Here is a 10104-nt window from a genome sequence, read left to right as displayed (position 1 = left end):
CTTCCTCTCCTTCACCACCCCTCCACTCTCCCAAACATGATGTCCCTCTCCAAGGACCAGTCCCTCCTTGCAACATGCCCAAAGTATGTCAGATGGAGCAATTTCTGAAAACCCACTGTATAGTCAGGTATGAGTTGGTTGAGTCAGTAAAATTTTCGAGTTTAATGAGGATATAGGGAGCTCTTGTGGTATAGTAGGGAGATGTGCTGCTAACTCAAATGCCAAGCATCTTTGGCAGTTTGAATCAACCAGAGGCTCTGATGGAGAAAGAAGTGTGGTCTCCTTCTGTATGAAATGTATGTTGGTTCTAACTCAATGGTAACAAATTAATGAAGATATTTATAGAGTGTAATAATAGCACAAAGCAAGAATGCCTAAAGAAAGTAGAGGTAAAAGTGAAAACAAAATTAAAGAAACTTTTTATCGGGATATCAGTTGGCAAATTTTAAAAGATATTTAAGGATTTTTTTCAGGAAACAAAGATGGAAAGACACCAAGTAGATGTTACACTTACAGAGAAATTTTGTGTGTGTGTGTGTTTTTTTTTTTAATTTTATTGGGAAAAACATATTGGGGGTACAAGGAGGCGTGCATTGGGGGCAGAAGGGTGAGGATGGGCAGGGATGCAGTTGTAAAGCTGCAGAAATTGGTTGGTGGGGGGAGCAGGTGAAGGAAATGAAAAGGATCCAGTGGGGACCAGATGCTATAGGGGAATGATAAGCATTTTCCAATGGTATTATTTAAACCAGCTGTCTTACTGATTTGGGAAATGGATGCAGACTCTTTGGTTTCTTCATGCTGAACAAGGGCGTTGATGTGAAGGGGGAAAGGGAGGACACTTTATCATCTCATTGGTGATCTTGGGTTAAGGCTGCTTGCCTTCTTGTTCTTACAGAGAAATTATTTAAAAATCTTCATCAAGTTAAACAAACTTATTTTCTGGTTCCATGATACTTCTTTCTGGGAATATTTTAATGATAGATATTATGTCACTTTTTAAGGTCTTTTTAAAAAGGCTCTCTTTTCTATCATAGTGTTGCCTGTGCCTCCTGTGCTGGTACAAGTTAGTTCTCAACCAGGAGACTCACCATACTTTTAAGTGAGTACAATGGGCTGCTAGGTCCTCACTCCTTCCACAACAGCAAGTGATTTATAGAGATTCTAGAGATTATTAACAAGGAAGTTCAAAGGAGACCCCCTGATTTAATCTTGGTAGCACCTGTATCCTCAGATGTCAGTGTTCAGCCACCACATCTTACTTCTAGTGAGAACGTGAGTAAGACTTGGCTAATTTTGTTCTTTGGCTAATTTTTATTTGAATATAGAACATGTCATGCAATCTCCAGGACATCTAAGGACAGGAAACTAAATAGTGCCAAGTCACGTGAATGCATGAATAGAATAATAAGGAGCCAAGGATACTGCCTATCTCTTATGACACTGCTCTTCCTTGCTTATCTCGTCTATTTTCCTATTCTTACTCATGGTTTTCTAATTATTTCATGACCTCATCTAGCATGTGTCTTAAATTATCACCCTATCCATGTAGGATTGCTACCTACCCCTAAGCCCTGAACTGACTTTGTAGGGACCAGTTTTACTCCTATGTAGTTAAGTTCAAGAAGGTGTGACTGCTCCTATACCTCTCTGGATAATGTGGATATGTGAGTATGTATATATGTCTGTAATAAAGAGTTCTCAGATAGCTATGGTAGATTTTGGCAGTAATTAATTTATAAATATTAATGGAATTAACTGGGGCTCTTTAACTGTATGATGCAGAGAATTTCCTCATTTATACTAAAGGATGGGGATGAACATTCTTTAAGTGGTACAGCAGTGGTCTATTTGCTGTTCTCAAGTAACATCAAGTTGCTGTGATGCTGAATACTGTGCCATAGTTTTGTCAAATATCATAATGGTTACCCAGCATGGACAATGTTTGGATGAGCTTCCTGACTGATTCAGGTTTGGAAGCAGGAGTGGCATCCACTTCCTAAACCACATGCCCCTGGAAACTCTATGAACGTAGAGAAATTATGTTAATTAAAGAACAGGGTTCAAACCTTTTGTTCACAGGGTTGCTATGAGATGTATTTGACTTGATGTCACTTAACCATTGCCAAGTGAGACTACTGTTGTTTTATTTTGGAGGAACATTCTTCTAAGTTTTACATCATTCTTTTGCCAATTAGTTCTACTACGGTAACTTGGGTGTGCTGGATGCTGAACCTTGTGCCACTGGGGTGTCAAATGCCATAAATGTTGCCCAAGGTGGACAGCGTTTAGTGGAGCTCCTAGTTTAAGACAGGTTTGGAAGCAGGAGTGACATCCACTTCCTAAACCACATGCCTATGGAAACTCTATGAACTTGGAGAAATGACGACAGTTATGGAAAGGCATCAGGTCTTTTGTTCAGAGTCGCTATGAGTAATGTTTGACTCAATGGCAATCAACAACAACAACATACTATAGGATAATACTTAAGTAAGAGAATTATTTTAAGGAATAGATGAACTAATACATGAAAATCACCCAGAAGAGTACCTGGTGAATGGCTAGTACTAAAGACAAGGCTATTTTCTTCTCTTTCTCTTCCTGGTTGTAAGGCCAAAGCTGAAGACTACACATCATATATAGCAGAATCAAGTTCTAACAACAGAAGAAGTTAACTGAAACCCTAGATTCTTCTGAAAAAGTTGAATACTCAACTTTAATACTTCCTACAGTTTTAATAAAATTAATCTCTTAAGTTTCTTGAGTGTGCTCTGCTGGTGTTGTCTGTAGTGTGTTGGTAGTCTGATATCCCAAAGGCCACATATCTGTGGTGGTTCAAATCCACCAGTGGTTCTGAGGGAGAAAGATGGGCAGTCTCTTCCCATTAAGATTTACAGAATTGGGAAAAAAAATTAAAAAAAGATTTATGGAATTGGAAACTAGTAGGGAAACTTATTTGATTGCAGCATGTCCCTGGGTAGTACAAACTGTTACGCACTTGAATTCTAACCAAAATGTTGGTGATTTGATTTTATCTAGAGGCACTCCAGAAGAAAAGCCTGTCAGTATAGTTTTTATTTTGCAATATGTTTTTTTAAAAAAATGATTTTAATTGATTTTAACGAAGGTTTACAAAAAAGTTAGATTTTCATTCATTCACTGTTGCAGAATTACCTCATTTATTCATTATTCATTTTACCTCCCTTCCCCCACTCCCAGTTCACTTTAAATAAAAAATATTCATTCACTGTTGCAGAATTACACCCCCCCCCCCAAGCCTCTATGCAATGTATCTCTTATTCTGGGCTGTTGTTATACATATGTCTAATCATACATTCCTTTAGACAGTTCTTTCCTTCACTTGTTTCACTGTAATGTTTGTTTTCTATCCACTCTTATCTGATAGATCAAAGCCACTGAAAATTCTGTGGAGCACAGTTCTATTCTGAATCACATTAGTATTGATCCTTTAATCCCAGGAATTTTGACAGGTGAATATGATATTTTATTATTGTGTCACACCATTGAGTCAGGACCAATTCATAACTGACCCTCCTCCAGCGGTTTAGGGAGGCACTAAATTACATGGGAGTTGGTTGCCCATCTTTCTCCTGTGCAGCAGCTGGCAGATTAGAATTGTGTGCTTTACTGTGTGTCTTATTAGAATAGTGCAATGCCTTACCACTAGGTCACCAGAGCCTCCCAGAGTATATCACACAGAAGGAAGAAAGAGGGTCGTTTAAAAAGTCTTGAGATGGAGAGGTACCATGGGAAAGCCTCACTTGGCAGAGTTGGCTAAGAACGGGTGTATCTCACCAATTTCATGCTTTTCCTCAATGCACATACTACTATATTATAATAGCCAAGTGTGAGAACTAGGTGAAATTGGCAAAATTAGCTACAAAAGAGCTATAGCAGCCATGTTTGGTGGTTTTTTGTTTTGTTTTGTTTTAAATTTATTAAGAGCCTCCCCTCCCTACACTCTCTATACTTAGGGTCACTTCTTCCACTTGTCCATCTTGTGCTCTAGTCCCAGGAAGATGGCTAGGGGCAGAGAGCAGTGTATTGCTCGATCAGCCCCATAAGGTATCTGAAACTCTCTTCTTCATGTGACTTGAACACAGCAGGCAGCTCCAGTTCATCACACAGTGCCTTCACCAGGGCCTCCTTTTCCATCTCCTTCTGCCCATAATTGTCCTGCAGGATCTAGTTTTGTTCTGGAGAAGTCCACTGTAGATGCTGAATCACTAGCCAACTGCATTGGCTGTTCTGGATGTCAGTGCCAATCTTGCCTGTCACATTCAGGTCACCAAAAAGATCAAGGTAGTCATCCTGAATCTGAAAGAATTTGCCCATCTCTAGCAGGAGCTTCTTGGCATTGACATGTTCTTTCTCCCGTCGATACCTGCCATACACATCACATCAGTTACAGGAAGGTGAAAGGAGTAAAAAGCTGTCTTGTACTTGACAATGGATTTGTACCCCTTTTCAGTGAATCTGCTAAGATCCATCTTGGCCTGGGGGATAGAGGAGAAGTCCAAGGACTGTCCAATCTCAGTGTGATAGGGACTCTACAGGAAGAGCTCCATCAGGTTCAGATCATAGGACTGCTCCTGGCAGTAGAGCTTCAGCAGGTGGTAGATACATGATTCCAGCAGCATGGTGTCACTGATGGCATCCAAACCTATGCCTGGCTTCTGATTCCAACAGGGCTGGCTGCGTCAGGTAAGGGATGAATCCATGATGTTGTCTAATGCAAGGAACAAAGTTTGGAGCAGTTACACACCAGCCCCTTGTTGAGCCTGCTTTAGACTATCAGTATCCTGCTTCCTGGGCTCCACCAGCTTCTGGAACACTGCCAGCACTGTTAAACCTCAGTTGTACTTGCCTCCAATGGCATTGTACTTTAGGACCTTCCTGAGCCAAGTAACAGCATCTCCTATTTCTTGGTGCCCCAGATCATCCTCAGTCAGCACCTTGACAGTCTGGGAGAAGTGCTGAATGAAATCCTGCTTCTCTTAGTCATAAGTCTCCAATTTCTGGTCTCTATTCATTCTGAGGGAGGAGCACAGTGCTCTGTTCTTGGATGCCGAGTATTGCTACAGCAGCCATGTTAAGGGTAGTTTTGGTATAAAACTGCCTGCACATTCAGACTTCAATAGTCACAATCCCATTTGATGGTACAAAAGAAGCTAAGTTTCTTAGGTGTCATAATGGTATCAAGGTTTTGCTTAAGAAAACAGTAACGTTTTGGGAATGCTTTGGGCAGAATATTAAGTGATCTAGGAAGCACTAAAAGAAGATGGAAAGAGTATACAGAGTCACTGTATCAAGAGAAACTGACAGACATAGAAGAATTTCATGAAACAACATATTAAGCAAGAGTCTGTGGTGATGAAGGAAGAAGTTCAAGCTATTCTGAAAGAACTGACAAAAAACAAGCTCCCAGGAATTGATGGCATATCAATTGAAATATTTCAACAAATGCTGTCCTGGATGTGTTCACCAAGTTGTGCCAAGAAATCTGGAGGACAACCACCTGGCCAACTGACTGGAAGAGATCTATATTTGTTCCCATTCCAAAGAAAGGTGACCTGACAGAGTAAGGAAATTATTGAACAATATCATTGATATCACATGCTAGCAAGATTTTGCTGAAGATTATCCAAAAATGACTGGAACAGTACAACAGAGAACTGCCAGAAGTGCAGGCTGAGTTTAGAAGAGGCTGAGTTGGTAGGGATAGTATAGCTAATCTTAGACAGATCTTGGCTGAAAGCAGGGTATACCAGAGGAATGTCTCTCTGTGTTTCACTGACTATGCAAAGGCATTTGACTGTGTGGATCACAACAAACTGTGGCTAACTCTGAGAAGAATGGGAATCCCAGAACTTGATCATGCTTATGCGAAACCTATACTTGGACTAGGAAGCAGATGTCAGAACAGAACAAGAAAAACACTGCATGGTTCAAAATTGGGAAGGGTGTATGCCAGAGATGTATCCTAACGCCATACCTTTTCAACTGATATGCAGAACAGATTATCTGGGAGGCTGGACTCTATGAGGAGAAATGTGGCATCAGGATTGGAGAAGACTCAATAATAATCTGCGTTATGCAGATGGCACAACTCTGCTTGCTGAAACTGAGGACCTGAAGCGCTTGCTGTAGAAGGTCAAGGACTATAGCCTTCAATATGAATTGAAGCTTAACATCAAGAAAACATTCTCACCCTGGGCCGATTGGCAGCATGATACATGGTGAAGAAACTGAGATTGTTAACAGCTTTAGTTTGCTTATCTCCACAATCAACACTGTTGGTACCGGCAGCCAGACATCAAGAGATGAATTGCACTGGGAAAGTCTGCTTTCAGAGATCTTTCCAAAGTACTGATGAGTAATGATGTCAGTCTGGAGACTAAGGTGCACCTGATCCAGGCTATAGTCTTTGCAACTACTTGCTATGTATCAGAAAGCTGGACAATGACTAGGAATGATAGAAGAAGAATTGATGCCTTGGAGCTGTGGTGCTGGAGAAGAGAAGAGTATTGAATACACCATGGACTGCTAGGAGAACAAAAAGGGTTCATCCTAGAGAGGGTGAGACCAGGCTGCTCCTTGGAGGCAAGGATTCTGAAGCTTTGTCTGACATACTTTGGACATGTTGCAAGAAGGGACCGGTCCTTGGAGAGGGACATCATGCTTGGGAGGGTGGAGGGAAAACACAAGAGAGGAAGACCCTTGATGAGATGGATTGATTCAGTGACTGGGGTAATGGGGGTTGGTGTGTCAGAAGCAGTAAGTTTGGCACAGGATAGAGAAGGGTTTAGGGCTGTTGTACACAGGGTCGCTATGAATCTCAGGCGACTTGACAGCACATAACAGTAACAACCACCACCACCACCTTTTCCAGATATACACTGAATACTTAGAGATGAAATTATAATGCTTTTGTTTTAGAATAATCTAGGGAGATAAAAGAGAGATCTGGTGGCCTAGTGGCAAGAAGCTGTGCTGTAATCCCAAATGTACATGGTTCAGGGCCAGCTGCTCCACGGGAGAAGGATGGCACTCTCCTCCCATGAGATTAACTATCTCTGAAAACCTGCCAGAGTGTTGGCTATGGGTTGGTTCTGACTCTGTAGTGCACATGGGGGATAATATGGGTAATGGTAAATACAAAACAAGATCAGTTATAAGTTAATAATTGTTGAATCTATGTGATGAATGCATAAGAGTTTATTACTCGATTTTCTCTCCTGTATTTTCTAAAATTTTGAATTTTTCAATAGAAAGTAGCTAAAATATAGTCATGATCTTTACTAATGACACATTCCTTGCAAATATAACAAAGTCAAGGTTTATTTCATTTTCAAGTACAGGTTAAATAAATATCAATGTCAAAGAGATACTTTTTTGATGGAATATATATGGTCTATTTTAGTAACTGAAAAATAGACCTTGGATAATTTCCTAAATTCTAGAAGTCTCCTTACTATCTAAAATGTAATGTGCTTACAGTACATTATGGAGCTCAATCACAAGTCTACTTATTAACTGTTGATTTCACCATTGTTTTATCAAAATATTTAGCTAATTATAGGTGATTAATAAATATTAATTGAATGAAAACAAACTAACCCCTAACACAAAGTCAGAAAGAAGGGTAAGAATTCCTTGGAGAGGGAAAATACCTGGGAAAACTTCCTGCAAATTCAAATGATTCATTATGCCATTAGCTGTCTATTACTCGCTCACTCACTCTCTGCTAAAGAGTCATTTTCAACTGAGAATGATCCTTCTTTGGGTTTCCAAAGCAGTAAATGACAAGGAAAGGAGACTGTTCATCTTTCTCTCAAGAAGCATCTAGAGGATTAGAACCACCAGAGATTCGTGGTTAGCAGTACAACTTGCAACGGACCAGGCTACTAGACCTCTCTAAATGATTATATCTAAATGATTTTATCTTTAGCCGTACATCTATCTTCCCTTTGGGGCTTAGATCTACAAATATCATACCTTGAATCAAGGAATATTCCCCCTGCTCTCTAACATCCCTGTATATGTGTATCAGTTAGCCAAGTGAAGAGCTAGCATTTTAAATTCAGGTCCTCAGGCACCTTTCTCTATCTAGTTTAAGGAAGTGTGCTGTTGAGGTACAGAGTCTATTAGCTTTCCCATTCACCGATACTATTCAGGATTGGAATTTATCTAGTAGTCATCAAGGGAGACCAGATGCTTCTCTCTCAACCATGAAATTATTAAATATTTTCTTATTTGTTCCCCTAAGCCCTCTGGTTTTATCTATTTAAAAATTCCTGAAATTAAATGCAAAAGGAGAATGTTTCCCTGTAGAAATCTAAGTCCTCCGAGCTACCAGATACAGTTTCTGGGATATATAGGGATATATTTGAATCTACCATTATGCCCTATGAGTTGATAATTGTTAAACTATGTGATGAATACATAAAAGTTCATTATTTGGATTTTCTCTCATATTGTATTTTCCAAAATTTTGAATTTTCAATAGAAAAGGTAAAATCAGAAAAAGTACCAAATTCTATTTCTCTGCACTCCTGAAGTGCATATTTAGTGAACTAAGCTTCTTTCCTCAATTAGAGATTTACTCTAAAAACTCTTTCTCCTTGCTCTTCTGAGCTAAATCCCTGGCCCTTTGTTGTGAGGGTCCATCTAGAGAATAACTGCCAAGTGGAAGTTATTAGACACAAGATAGATGTTCAGGAGCCCATCTGTACAGGGGGAGGTAAAAAGACCCTGAGACTATTCAGGAAGAGGCATTATGGGTTATTAATGGAATGACATGATACAGAAACAGGGTCAAGTGCGTCAGAAACGATGAGGATGGCACAGGATAGGACAGGGTTCATATCTGCTGTTCACAGGGCTGCTATGAGTTATACTTGATTTGATGACACCTAACAAGAAGAATAATTTAAAAAAATTTTTTTGCGAGGTTACTGGGGGGGGGGTGTGGAGACGTGAGGCTGCTGGTTGTGGGACCATGCAGCTTGGAACCTGCAGCAGACTCGCCTCGGTGCTATGCGTCTCTGTCCCCTGTTGCCTGTACACATGGTGGCAACAACAGTGGGGAATCCGAGTGGGAGGGTGGAGGAGCCACTCGGCTCCTTGGACCTGGCACTTCTGGAGTTCCTGGTGTGCCCACTCTCCAAGAAGCCGCTCAGATATGAAGCATCAACCAATGAATTGATTAATGAAGAGTTAGGACTAGCCTATCCTGTTGTTGATGGTATTAATATGATTCCTCAGGCAGCCAGGATGATACATCAAAATAATAAGAAGAGTTCAAATCCACCAGATGCTCCGCTGGAGAAGGAGGGACAATCTCCTTCTGTACCAGTCAGATCTGATTTGACTGTACATGCACAAAAAATAATAAAATTAAAAATTTTTTTTAAAAAGGAAAAAATAATAATAATTAGAAGAAGAACAAGCACTAAACCACAGTTAAAAACAACAATATTAATACGATTTAAAAAGCCAGTGTGGCGGGTCGTAAGTGGAAGAGAAGAATGTTTCTGTCTCTTCCTACCTTGACTGTGCTGATTCCCCTGTTTTCTCTAGCAGGACTGTTCTACTCAGCCTCTGTGGCAGATACTTTTCCTCAAGGTTGCACCAGCACAACCAGCCCATGCTTCTGTAGTCTACTGCCAATCACCATACCACCTTTGGACTTGGATGGGTAGTAAGCTTTTCAGACATAATTAATTAATACAACCATAGTCAAGACTGTATATATATTAATATGTCTTGGACTTCTTTCTGTGAAAGTTCAATTAGATTGAAATATTGTAATCTCATTTAGTTTGGAGGAAAGATTTCTTGCCTTACTATGTCAGAGGCATAAGGACTATGGGAGCCTCATTTATTGTACTCTTGTTTGCCCCATATTGTTTGAAAGCCCTAATCTAAAATATCAATTCCTGTAGTAGAGGAAGTGAAGTAAGTGTCTTATTGATGCTTAACAGCCATAATCATTAGCTAGTAACTATATTCTTTATCTTGTCTACTCATTTGAAAGTTGGTTATTTGGAATATTGTTTGTTTAGATTAATTATTTTTTTGTCA

The 10104-nt window shown here is 39.9% G+C and overlaps 1 protein-coding gene and 2 pseudogenes across 2 annotated transcripts in view; 1 reads left to right on the top strand and 2 right to left on the bottom strand.

The window, feature by feature from the left end:
• The window catches only part of EIF2B3 (eukaryotic translation initiation factor 2B, subunit 3 gamma, 58kDa), a 236212-nt gene that overhangs the window by 99095 nt on the left and 127013 nt on the right, over nt 1-10104 (bottom strand). The gene's annotated exons all lie outside the window — the stretch shown is intronic.
• LOC102846750 lies at nt 3995-5051 on the bottom strand (annotated as a pseudogene).
• Nucleotides 9549-9744, top strand: LOC102847152 (annotated as a pseudogene).

The sequence above is a fragment of the Elephantulus edwardii genome, unplaced genomic scaffold (genome assembly GCF_000299155.1).
Source record: "Elephantulus edwardii isolate Elephantulus edwardi_28Jun2011 unplaced genomic scaffold, EleEdw1.0 scaffold00243, whole genome shotgun sequence".
Lineage (NCBI taxonomy): Eukaryota > Metazoa > Chordata > Mammalia > Macroscelidea > Macroscelididae > Elephantulus > Elephantulus edwardii.
This window is presented reverse-complemented; position numbering and strand designations above follow the sequence as displayed.